Consider the following 13,644-nt stretch of genomic DNA (forward strand, 5'->3'; position numbering starts at 1 on the left):
GGGATTCCCCCCCCCAAAAAAAAGAGTGATTTTTATTGACACAAGCATGGGAAACCGTTACTCATGAAGTGCCCGTAATAAAGTTCATCAACAAGCCTAATATAATATACTTTTCTAGACTTTGTCTTTCCTTTTAATCTTTTCATGTCTACAATGCAACCAGTAATAAATTCTGTTCGATGTGTTCTAAGATGGGAGGCATCAACAAATAATAATTTTTATTGAGCATTTACTATGTGCAAGGTGCACTATATTATCTTAAGCAGTCTCCACAACAATCCTACGGAGTAAGCACTATTATTCATTATGAGTTTGACAGTGAAAAAAAAAAAAATGGAAACCTAGAGCAGTTAAGCAATTTTCCAAATTACCGGAAGTGGCAAAAGGGTTAAGATTATGGGATCTGGATAGGTGGTGGGCTGTAGCCTATATGTGTATATATGGTGTGTGTGTGTGTGTGTGTGTGTGACAGACAGAGATTGATTTTATTTTAAAGACGTGGCTCGGGGCGCCTGGGTGGCGCAGTCGGTTGAGCGTCCGACTTCAGCCAGGTCACGATCTCGCGGTCCGTGAGTTCGAGCCCCGCGTCAGGCTCTGGGCTGATGGCTCGGAGCCTGGAGCCTGTTTCCGATTCTGTGTCTCCCTCTCTCTCTGCCCCTCCCCCGTTCATGCTCTGTCTCTCTCTGTCCCAAAAATAAATAAACGTTGAAAAAAAAAATATAAAGACGTGGCTCATGTGATTATGGGGGGCTGGAAAATGCAAAGTTTGCAGGACTGGCTGGCAAGCTGAAAATGCTAGAAGTAGTCAGTGCTTCAGCGTTGAGTCCAAAGGCAATCTGGAGACAGAATTCCTTCCTCTCTGGAGGACCTCAGTCTTTTCTCCTAAGGCCTTCATTTGATCAGGTAAGACGACCCACCTTTTGGAGGGTGATCAGCTTACTCGGTCTATTCAATGGTTATCATATCTAAAAAAAAAAAAAGCCTTCACAGCAACATCTAGACTAGTGTTTAACCAAGCACCTGGGCACCACAGCCAAGCCAACTTCATCTTTAAATTAAAAACCACAGTGAGAATATTACCTTCTTCATAAGGCTTTGGGAGGACTGAATGAGACGGTGCAGGCATCGAACTTGGACATGTCCTCGTGGACAGAGCCTGGCTTGGAAGCAGAGTCCATGGATGTTCACTAGTGTCCTTAAGCGCCAGACTCATATTGGAACCGCGGTCACCTGCCTCCAGAGCTCATTGTCAACGTCTCCACCTGTGTTTTGTCCAATATGATAGCTACCAGACAGATGTGGCTACTAAGCGCTTGTAATGCAGCGAGTGTGTCTAAAATTCAAATTTAAAAACCAAGGCAGGGAAAATGTTTAAATATTGGAACGATCCAGATTCCAGGATACAGCGAGTGAAACACAACATGCCACCGAAGTTAACTTCCCCGGTTACTTTTTTTCTTTAATGTGGCTTCTAGAAAAATTTAAATGACACGAGTGGCTTGCATTATATTTTTAATGGACATGTGCCTTCCTAGCCCCTACCCAGGACAGGCGGAGCAGAACTAACACCAGGCCGATGCATCTTAATTTCAGTGAGGCTGTCCAAATTCTTTCTTAAAAAATCTTAACGGTAGCACTAACCACGAAGGGAAAAAAAAAAACAAAAAAACTGGACTTTATTTCAGTTAAGACCTTTTGCTCATTAAGAGACACAGTTAACAGAGTAAAAACGCGAACCACAGGTTTGGAAAAGAGATTTGCAACTCATACACCTGACAAAAGAAGGTTATCATATTGTTATATATAACGGTTTATATGTATATAAATTTATAACGAATTCCTACAAGTCAATAAGGAAAAGGCATGCAACCCAAGAGAAAAACGTGTGGAAGATTGAACAGGCATTTTAAAAAGAGGATGTCCAGATGACCAATTAACACATGGAATGCAAATGCGAACATAATGGCTAAAATAAAAGTGACAGGAAACACCAAATGGCAAGAAAGACGCGGCACTGAAACCCTCACATGCCGCTGCTGGGATATAAATTAGTACAACCGTGTTGGAGGATTTTTTTTTTCTTATCTCTGTTTTCTAATTTTCCCACTGAGAGCAAGCATGCGTCCCTCTCTGCCACCAAAAAAAAAAAAAAAAGGCAGTAAAATTGATCTTTAACTTAAAAAGTCAGCATTTCAAAATATATAAAATAATGAGGCAGAGAGAAGAGGGCCCTGGGCCCTGCCACGCTGGAAGGAATTGTCAGCAGTTAATTGAGCCGCAGGGAGACTTTTGAGAGCGGGATTGCAAACACGGTGAGCTTCACAAATGACAAAACGCAGTGCCTGATCTGTTTAAAGCAGACCCCGTGGGCTCCCTGCAAACTGCAGGGCGTTCTTTGAGGCCAGGAACCGAAGGGGCCCTGCCAGGGGCTTTGGTGAAAGCAGGGGTTTCCTGGGGGGCTACTTTCGCATGAAGTCATCAAGTGATTCTCTTTGGAGAAAAACGTGTCTGTAACAAATGCCCCACAAATTGAGATCACTGAAACCTGACATTTGCAAAGCTTTGCTCAGGCCTTTGATATCATGCTGTACCTTAAATCTAAGAGTTAAGAGTATTCTTGCCGGGCATCTGTGTTTGAAGTTCCTTGGCATGTTAAGCAGGGCATGAGGCCCCTCTGTAGCTCTTGATCGGGGGAAAGGAGAAATGATTGTCGTTAACATAAAACTTGGGGCACCGGGCTCGGCTCTCTGTCTGCCTTCAAAGCCTGCCGCTTCCAAGCTCCTCCAGTCTGTGGTTCTGCTCTCTGGTGATGTGCGAGCCTAGGGAGTTTTATCCTGGGTTCCACAGACCCCTACCATGTTTGTTGAGGGAGTTCAGGGGGTTCTTTGAACTCCGATGGGGGAAAAAAACCCAAAAAACATATTTATGGTTACTGACCTCCAACCAAAATTTTAGCACTTCAGTTTGAAAAGCAGCAACAAATTACGGTAATATTACCAGTCCCTATTGTCATCCATAGAAATCAGGTATTTTCATATCACAGTTCCTGCATTTATTTTGAAATAAAGTCTGTACTCTCGCTCATTCGAAATCGGCTATTAAACCTGCTGCTAGAATTTGCTTTGTAAGGCATTAGCCAAGAAGCATACATATTACTCTATCACAATTTTTAAAATATTTTGATAATGGTATCTCAATATAACTGTAATCTTATGTATCACCAGCATTTCTAAGTATTATTCGGAGATGCCCGCAGGCTTCACTAGACTGCCAAAGGGATTTGCAGTGTGACAGCAAACCCCTACCAGGGTTCGGAACCCCTACCAGGACCAGAAGAGGTGGGATTGCTTAGGGCAGGGACAACCATGTCAAAGGAGCTACACAGGGCAAAGGGGCTGGGCTTTGATTCTAGCACAGGTATGGTTAGATATGGCAAGGAGAGGCTCAACCCAACCTGAGTGCCAGGCAAGCGAGAGAGTCCAGAATAGCCCAGGGGGGCGTCCCTTCCTGCAGTAGCACAAGGCACGGTCAAGGCAGCCCCAGAGGGAAAGTGCCCTGCCCTTTAGGGAACCTGTGGTCATTTTTTGAAGATCCGACTTTGATTTTGGTCAGACCTGGCTTAATCCTGCTTCCATCACTCACTCTGGGCAACTTGCCTAATCTATCATGAACCTCAGGGGCTCCAACTGTAAAAGAGTAATAATAATACTTGCCCAAACATTCTGTTAAATAATTTATTTGTAAACGTTATGTTGAACAAAGAAAGCAAGTTACGGAATGACGGGTGTTTCATTTATGGAAAATGCTAAGTGATGCCAAACAATGTTATATTATGTTTACAGGTAAAGACTTTAGGTAGTAAAACAGAAAACCATGCAGGAGATGCTGCATCTCAAATTCAAGTTGCTAGTGCTTAGTTTGGGGAGTGGAGGGAAATAGGTTTGGGAGGCATACAGGTGAGGGGGGAAGAATCAGAAACGAATCCATATGGCACAGGTTAAGATTTGCTGAAGTTCAGCAGTGGGTTCTTTTTAGAGCTTTATTTAAGTGATCTATAATAACCTGAACATACAAAAATGTCCAACTTGGTTTTGACGTGCACGTTCCCTCATGAAACCATCATCACCACCATCAAGATCATGAACGTATCCACCATCCTGAAAGTTTCCTCGTGCCCCTGTGGAATCTCTCCATCCTGCCTCTTCCCCATTTTCCACCCCCAGGTGATCGATGATCTGGTTTCCATCTCTACTGATTAGCTGGAGTCTTCTAGACTTGTTATATCATTGGAATCAACCGGTATGTACTCCCCCCCCCCCAATTTGGATTCTTTCTCTCAGAATAATTATTTTGATCTCCACTTATGTTGTGGTTGTGTCCATACTGGATTCCTTTTTATTACTGAATAGTAGCCCATTATGTGGATAGTCTGTAATTGGTAGATCCCTTCCCCCAATTTACGGTCATTTGCTTGGGGCTCTTAAACGGGCTGCGAACATTTGTGTGCAAGTCTTTTATTTTTCTTGGGTAAACCTCTAGGAATGGAATGGCTAGGTTACGTGGTAGCTGTGTGCTTGGCTTTTCCAGAAACTGCCAAAATGTTTTCCGTTTTGCGCCACCGGAAATGTACCATTTACCATTCCCACCAGAAACGAGAGTTCTAATTAGTCCACGTGCTTTCCAGAACTTGGTATGATCGGCCTCTTTAATTTTAGTCAGACCAGGATGTGTGTGGTCCTAGCCCATTGTGGGTCCTAATTTGCATTTCCCTAATGAATAAAGATATGATGCGTCTGTTCACGCACTCGTCTGTCGTCCATGTGTCTTCTTTGGTGAAGTTTGCCCATTTTTAATTCAGTTACTTGTCTTGTGGAGTTGTAAGGGGTTTTGTTGTTGTTGTTTTTGTTGTGGTTGTTTTTTGTTTTAGTTTATTTTGAGAGAGAGAGAGAGAGAGAGAGAGGGTGTGCATGTGTGCACACGAGCAAGAGATGGGCAGAGAGGGAGAGACAATCTCAAGCAGGTTCTGAGCTGTCAGAGTGGAGTCTGATGGGGACTCCATCCCACAAGCCACGAGTTCGTGACCTGAGCCGAAGTCAAGAGTTGGATGCTCAACCGACTGAGCCGCCCAGGCGCCCCGAGTTGTAAACTTTTAAAAATATATTTTAGGTAGAAGTCTTTTGTCAGACACATGTTCTGTAACCATTGGCTCCCAGTCTGTGGCTTGCCTTTTCATTTTCTGTGTGGTGCTTTCTGAAGAGCAAAAGACACAAATGAATCCCAATTTATTGATTTTTTCCCAGTGTTTCATAGTTTTTGTGTTGCACTCAGGAAATATTTACCAAACTAAAACATGCTAAAAATGTCTCCTGTGGTTTTCTTCTGTAAGTTTTATAGTTTTAGCCCTTATATTTAAAATTTTTTTTAAGTTTATTCATTTTTGAGAGAGAGCGTGAGCGGGGGAGGGGCAGAGAGAGAGGGAGACACAGAATCCGAAGCAGGCTCCAGGCTCTGAGCTGTCGGCACAGAGCGCAATCCGGGGCTCGAACCCACGAACCGCGAGATCATGACCTGAGCCCAAGTCGGGACACCTCACTGACTGAGCCACCCAGGCGCCTTAGCCCTTACATTTTGATCTATGATTAATTTTGAATTGTTTTATGGTTGAGATAAGGGCCAATGTTCTTTTCTCTCTTTCTTCTTCTTTTTGCATATGGCTGGCTAATTGTCCCAACATCTTCTGTTAAACATTATACCCTCTCCCTTTGAAATGCTTCGTAATATCCATCAATTTACTAAGTCTATGTGAGTCTATTTCTATGTACACTATTCTTTCCACTCATATATTTGCATATATTTATGAAAACACCACACTGTCTTGTTTAGCACAGCACTGTAACATAGTCTATAATGTCACAGTCTTATGCTTGTTTTATATATGATGTTCAGGGTTTTTAGTTGTACTTTGAGGGAGAATGAGGGGAAAGTATATCTACTCCATCTTCTTGGAAGTCCTGATGTATTTTTGAAAGCTGGCCTCTGGTTCCACTTTCACACACACACACACACACACACACACACACACACACCAAAAAATCAAAAACAAAAACAAAAACCCAAAACATAATAAAACAAAAACAAAACAAAACAACAACACATTTCCCTATGGAACAAAGGCAGCATCCCAGGGTCCGTCAAAAGAAATGGAAAACAAGTTTGCAGTAGGAGACACAAGGATCAGCAAGGTTTAGACTATCCCAAATCTGCCTGCTGAGACGTTATACCAGGGGCCAAAAGCTACCTCTGTTTGCTAGAAGTGCAAGATAGCTAGAAAACAAGAACACTGGTGCTACAGGGGCGCCTGGGTGGCGCAGTCGGTTAAGCGTCCGACTTCGGCCAGGTCACGATCTCGCGGTCCGTGAGTTCGAGCCCCGCGTCGGGCTCTGGGCTGATGGCTCGGAGCCTGGAGCCTGTTCCCGATTCTGTGTCTCCCTCTCTCTCTGCCCCTCCCCCGTTCATGCTCTGTCTCTCTCTGTCCCAAAAATAAATAAACGTTGAAAAAAAAAAAAAAAAAGAACACTGGTGCTACAGACATATTTGGGATCTAAATGTCTAAAATCTGCTTGTTCTTCTCTGCCTTCCCCCCAACTCCAACAACCATGCAGGTCTCCACTGCTCACAAACCTTGCGGAGACTTGATCCCCTTCCATGATTCCACCTCCTCTTCCCAGGCAGAATACACCCAGTGGAAGCAAGTACCTCAACTCCCAGAACCGAACTTCCACTACCAATGGTGGTTGTGGCCACTTGGTGAATTACAAAGAATCACCCTTTCCTCGGAGCTCTTCACTATCAACTGCCCCAAAACAGTCCTGGTTAGGATGACACTACAGTCAATGCTGCCCCGTGGATTTGTGAAATGAACAACCTGCTCAACAGCACAGATCCAGTGACTCTCCCTGTGCTCGCCCCCTCCCCACCCTCACCCCCACCTTCTTTCCTAGGGTTACTACCCAAGATCGGTCCCTCCACCTTCGTTCTGCACACCCCTCTCCTCCCATCCTGTCGTCTTTGCCCTCATAAACTATTCTTGGGTGTGTGTCCATTTGGTCATGGGCTGACCAACGTTAAAAATCCCTGGCTCCTCTTCATCAATGTGTGAACAAACAGGTTTCTCCAATCTTTTAAAATAAAATTAGCATCCTCTTTCCAGCATCCTTCTCATTTCCTCGCGGGCAACTTCTTGGAAGACTTGCCTATGCTTATTTGTCTCCATTTCCTCATTATCACCCTCACCTGCTCAACTCACTCCTACCATTTAAGAAACCTGCTTTCGCTAACAGCGATACCTGTTTAGGGATGGCATTCCTTAGTCTTTGCCTCACTAATTTCTCAAGAAAACTGACCCAGTTTACAACCCCCCCCCCCCCACAAGTGCTCTTCCCTTGCCTTCCGCAAGGCCACAGTCTCCTGGGTTTTCTCCTAAGGCTACCTGCTCCTCTTCTGCCTCTCCAAGTAGAGGAGCTTTGGGGGGCTGTCCTGAGTCTTTCCCAAATGGTATTCTCTCCACCAGGCAACCCCCTCCATGCTCCATTCTCACCCTCCCCCTCCATGCACGAACCTAGGACACAGACTTTCAGCTGAGGCTTTCATTTGGAGATCCAAACAGGCACCTCCCACGATCTGCTGAGCTTCTCCACGAGACTGTCCCACAGGCTCAACAGGTCTAAAACCACACTATTTCCCCAAATCTGCTTCTCCCGTGTACCCTTCCATTATGTGGTTCCCTACCATTCACCTAGCTGTCGGCCCAGAAGCCTGGGAATCACCCAACTCGGCATATTCCACACACCCAACCCACCACCTTCCAAGTGTCTCTCTATCCCTCCCTCCTCTGGGCACCATGCCCAGGCCCTAACCCAAGTAACCAACGTCGAACAAGCCTCCGAAGATGCCAAAGACCAGCTGCGCCCAGGTACTAAGTGCTTCGTACTCCAGAGGCCTCCGCTTCGGTGTCCATCACTAGCTTTGGATGGAAAAGCGCCAGGTCGGTCCTGTTCACTGGCTCCTGGCGCATCCACAGTGCCTGGCACCAGTGAGGTCGGTAAATACGCGTTAGAACAAGAGAAAGACAACCAGAGAGAGGGTTCACCCACTCTGCGGGGCCGCGGGAGCGCGTAGCCTGAGAGGTGTGAGCCCCATCCGCCACACACAACATGGCGGCGACATACACCTGCGTCCCACTTCCGCTTCCGCTGCCGAGACACGTCACTTCCTCCCCGGTTGCCCTGGAGCCCTGTGGAAGCTAAGAATGCGAGGAGTCTCTGCTCCTTTCCTCTTCCAGATTTTTGCTTCAGCTGCGGCGCAGTCTGACCGAGCAGCTTCGAGGGTCTTCCGCCAGCGGCTTGTTGGTGAGAGGGGGACCGCAGGGACGGCCTTGTGGGTGCGGGAGGGTTGTCTGGGGGGCGAGGAGGGACGGAGCCGGGGAGGTGGCTGGGAGGCAGGTCAAGAAAGTGTATGTGGAAAACCCATCCCCGAACCCTTTATTATTGGAAGTGGCAGATGCAATACAGAGGCAGAGACGATACTTAGCAGCTAGGACTTCATCGCGGTAAAATGTGTGTGTGGGGGGAGGGCCTCAACGGCCTGGAAACCGTTTTCTTCTCCTTTAAGGTTTATTTATTAAATGGGCCCAGCCACCAGCTACACCTGCTGTCTGGTAACCTGTCCTCCTGTTTCCGAGGTCATGTCCAGCATGGGAAGGATACTTAATTGGTCTTCATCGGTGGCAGGCACCATTCTTCACACTTCTCACCCTTTATTGAAATGGCAGTGAAAACCCACCTGCGGAAAGCACTGTTAAGGGACCGAAAAGGTTACAGGAGACCAGAGCTATTGACTCTTATTATTATTATTTAATTTTTTTTAACATTTATTTATTTTTGAGACAGAGAGCCAGAGCATGAGCAGGGGAGGAGCAGAGAGAGAGGGAGACATAGAATTTGAAGCAGGCTCCAGGCTCTAAGCTGTCAGCGCAGAGCCCGATGCGGAACTCGAACTGAGGAACGGGGAGATCATGACCTGAGCCAAAGTCCGACGCTCAACCGACTGAGCCACCCAGGCGCCCCTGACTTTTATTTTTAAAATGAAGATCTCTTTGGGGCGCCTGGGTGGCTCAGTCGGTTAAGCGCCCGACTTCGGCTCAGGTCGTGATCTCACGGTTCCTGAGTTCCAGCCCAGGGTCGGACTCTGTGCTGACAGCTCAGAGCCTGGGGCCTGCTTCGGATTCTGTGCCTCCCTCTCTTTCTGCCCCTTGTCCGCTCACACTCCGTCTCTCTCTGTTTCTCAAAAATAAACACACGTTGAAAAAAAATTAAAATAAAATAAAATGAAGATCTCTTTTACTTGAAGAAACTGAAGGATCTTGGCATCCTAGGATGTGCTGTGAGCTGGAAAACAGTAGAATTTTTGCCGGGGACTGGAAGAAAGATGGTCACCAAATAAGTATTCCCTGACTTGCAGACCGAGTGAACACAGCCAGGATCTTCTTCAGCAGGAACAGGCTGCAGTTCGCCACTCTTCAACCCAGTCCTCACCTCTCCACATTCAGTTTTGCTTCGTTGCTTAGGCGGTTTCTGGCCTGATCGGTTTTGGGTTTTGTTTTTGGCAGGTGCGGTGGAATCCCCCAGGGAGCTGAGCAGTTCGTGGAATCTTCTTACCGGTACAGCTTTCACTGTTGCTTGTGTTACAGTGTGAGGTAAAGGCGAGAAGACATTTCTCGAGTGCCCTGCTTACCTGCAACTTGACTCCTGAAGGTCAAGAGAGGCAGGTTTGCCCAGTTGTTGTGCGCGGCATAGGGAGGACGTTTCATCTGACAACAGGAATGTAGCTTTTATGCTAATAAAATGCTTTTAAAATTAGGGCGTGGTTTTTAGTAATTAGCATAGAATTTTAGTGATCCGTTGGTTCATAACCAACAGGCTACTTAGGTACCCCCCTGAGTCATTTATCTAAATGGATGTTCTGCTAAATTGTATTTGTGGGCATTGATCAGAGCTAATGGGAGAAAGAGATTAAGATGAAAATCATGGGATTAAATTTTTAATTAGTTGGCCCCCCGAACAGTTGTTTGGGGCGACACAGTGGCTGATTGGCGACGTGTGCCCGCCCAGGAAGGATGTGGCCCTACACCCAGCCTTCTGAACGTAAGAGTGTTTTACAAAAGACTGAATATTTTGTTCAGTTATCTTCCTCTTTATTCCTGCTTAGCAAGGAATTGAAAAGGAAGGCCATGTGTGGGATCTCACGGTCCTTTGTCCGGTGATATATATATATATATATATATATATAGAGAGAGAGAGAGAGAGAGAGAGAGAGAGAGAGAGAGAGAGAGAGAGAATGGGATGAGGGCTTCAGTCAGCTCATTAATAAATATCTCAAACTTCTGCCAAGTTTGGGCCAGCCTTCGGGCCTTTGCACTACTCATTCCCTTCGCCTGGAACCCTCAGGTGTTTGCAGGGCCGGATCGCCCTTGTCTAGATCCAAGCTTAAAAGTTACCTCCTCAGGAAGGTCCTGCCTTCACCACCCGGACAACGGTAACCTCCCATCACTCCCGTTCACACCATCCAGATTTGCTTTCATCACAACACTCCTCATTATTGCTGTTTTCTTGTATCTTTGTTTACTGATTGTCTCCCTCTACTAATATGTGAATTCCGTGAAAGCAAAGCTCTTGTTTTTGTTGTGTGTAATTGTATCCCCAGAGCCGCGTTTGTCTCCAATGCCTGAATGAATGAATGAATGAATGCGTGAATGAATGGATTCTGTCCATTACCCTCTCATCTCAGGTGCACGGAGGCAGGAAGACTGGGAAGGGTCAGGGGACTAAACAGCACATAAAAGAGACCCTAAGACATGAGACACGGGCAGGGACACAGGACGGAGAGAGGCCGGAGAAAATGGGTGGGGTGGGAAGCAAGGGGACCGGAAACGATGTCGCGCAAATCTACAGACACTTTCTAGAAATCCCAACACTTGCACAAGCGCGCACACACACTCACACACACAGTCCGGCCTGAAAGAATAGTGGCTCTCAATGTTTGCTCTGTACCTGACTCTCACAGAACACTCTTCCGGGTAGAGGTGCTCAGGCTTCAGCGTCAGCAGCGTGTGATTCGGAACTCTCGGTGGAGCCCCCGTGTCTGCTGCTGCGTAATCCTCATAAGCCGGTCTCAGTCTTGGTCAGGACAATAAGGGTGCGGTAAACGCTAGCAGCTTGGAGGAGGCAGCGTGGCCTCCTGTGGCGGTTCTGTGAACCTCACTCCACGGGCTGAGCCTGAGCCCCGGCATTCTACCACTATAAGGTGGAAGCCTTCCTCGGACTCCAGTATAACTTGGAAAGTCCCACTTACCTGAAGTTGGGCACGTGGGGTCCCCTCCTCCCTGAGGAGCGAGGGGCCCCCTTTGTACCTTGAAACCTTGCACCTGAGGCCTACATCCCGGTATGACAGCTCCACTGACATGCCATGTTTTGTCTGAAAAAGCACTTTGCCATATTATGCCGCCGAATGTTTCTCTTGCTAACCAGCGAAACTGCCAGGAGCAAATTCCGCTGCTGTGAGACTGCGCTGAGGTGGCTCAGACCCTATTCCCTTACTGTAGGTTGAATTTGAGGGGATGGAGGGGGCAGGAGAGAAAGTGGCTGTACCCTGGGTGCTCAGGTTTAAAAAAGATGGGCAGAAACGGGGCCCAGACTTTAATCCTTCCATAAATCTTTCTCACCCCCAGGTGGTCGGTAGAATTCTTGGGACTGGCCGTCTCTCTTCATGCACCCCTCGAGGGGTCAGACCTTTTGTGTATCCTTTTCCCCTTTGACTTTTTTTTTTTTGGCTGAAACGCAAGCTTAATGAGATGCATCCAGGGTCCCGCGCCGCATGTAGATTTTGTGTCTCCTTAGCCTCCTCTAGTCTGTGACCGCTCCTCGTTATTTCCTCGTCTTGCACGACCTTGACACTTCTGAAGAGTTCCCGCCAGTTGTTTTGTAGACTGTCCTTTGATTTGGATTTGTCTGATGTTTCCTCACGATTAGCCTAAGGTTTTGAGGTTTCTGCAAGAAAACCACCGAAGTGATATGTCCTCCTCAGGGTACCATGTCAGGTGCCGTGTGTAATGCGGATGCGTTTTATTTCTGGTGAGGTTAATCTTGCTCACTTGCTTAGAGGCGGTGTCTCTCGGGCTTCTCACTCTGGAGAATTCCAGTTGTAGTTCATATACTTTGGCGGGGGGCGGGGAGAGAAGATGCTGTGAGATTCCCTTGGCTTTGTTCGTAACCAGTTTTTCCTTCCATGTGTATGTCGGCACGGAGGTGGGGCCAGGCAGCGTGTTTTGTTCGGTGTATGTCCCAAGAACCGATCAGAGCTTGCCACGATTATGCAGCACGAAATCAGAGCTGAAGAAATCGTTGCCCCTATAAGAAAGCGGTGTGGCTACATCCTGATATACACGAAGGAAGATGTGATACGGCGTATTTCTGTTGTGTATGGGGATGTGCGTGTGGTGTTGATTAAATGGAGTCCTTTTCACCCCCGAGGTCATTCAGCAAATGTGCATTAATAAAGGCTCACATTTGTCAAGTGTCTCCCGTTCGCCAGGCGCTGTACTAGGCTGAGCATCCGTTCCCTCGGTTCATACTCACAACATTTTAATAGATGTTATTACCGAGCTTACAGGAAAGGAGACAGAGGCTTAAGGAAATGACTTGCTCAAAGGCAAGTGGCAGAACTGGGACTTGAGCCCAGGCCTGTCTAACTCAGAAGCGTGTGCCATTTGCATAGCACCAAACTTGCCCTCCCTACAATGTGCCGGGCACCGCGATCGGTGCCGAGGGTACAGAGTGTAAGATACAAGTTTGAGAAGAGCTCCTCCTGTCGCACGGGGGGCCTTTGGGAGAGGCGCGAAGGCCTGGGGACGAACCTTTGCTCACGGAGGTCGTCCGTTCGTGCTGAGCGGCAGCGCCTCTGCCTTGAGAGTCGCCGAGCCTTTTCCCCGGGTCTTCGCTGAGACCTTCAGCTACAAGTAGTTAACCAGAGAAGGGAACTGAGGCTGGTGGCCGGCTTGCTCTGCGTGTTGCCGGCCATTATGTCACCTCAGCCACCCTGGGAAGTGGGTGTATTATCTCCACTGAGCTCATGAGAAAACCAAGGCTCAAAGGGGCTACACAGGATGCCAGTGTCTCCAGCTAGTACGTTAGCTAGCCTGGAGTTGGATCCCGGATCCGACTGACTCTAAAGCATATGCTTGGTCTCCAGTACCCTTTGATGTTCTAGGGAGTGCAGATTCTGGCATCCTCACCGATGATGGGACTTTGCGCCTGCTGTCTTCTCATCTGTAGAAAGGATGATCATGTTTCTGTCATGCCTGATGGATGCTCACAGCAGGTCATTTGTAGCAAGTGTCAGGGTTTTGTTTTTTGGGTTTTTTTTGTTTTTTGGTTTTTTTTTTTTTTTTTTGGTTTTTGGGTTTTTTTGTTTTGTTTTGTTTTGTTTTGCCTCAAACCAAAAGATCTTTGCACAGCTTTTGCTTTTTTCAACCGCCTCCTCCCACAGTCAATCCACGTCAACAGGAGGAAATTGGAAAGTGATGATTCT

At 47.0% G+C, this 13,644-nt stretch overlaps 1 long non-coding RNA gene across 1 annotated transcript; it reads left to right on the forward strand.

The window, feature by feature from the left end:
• Positions 1–8,173: 8,173 nt before the first annotated feature.
• Positions 8,174–9,917, forward strand: LOC116738329. The gene is made up of 2 exons (XR_004344139.1): positions 8,174–8,408; positions 9,668–9,917. It is a non-coding gene; the product is annotated as an uncharacterized LOC116738329 (long non-coding RNA).
• Positions 9,918–13,644: the final 3,727 nt, after the last annotated feature.

The sequence above is a fragment of the Lynx canadensis genome, chromosome D1 (genome assembly GCF_007474595.2).
Source record: "Lynx canadensis isolate LIC74 chromosome D1, mLynCan4.pri.v2, whole genome shotgun sequence".
NCBI classification, from domain to species: Eukaryota; Metazoa; Chordata; class Mammalia; order Carnivora; family Felidae; genus Lynx; species Lynx canadensis.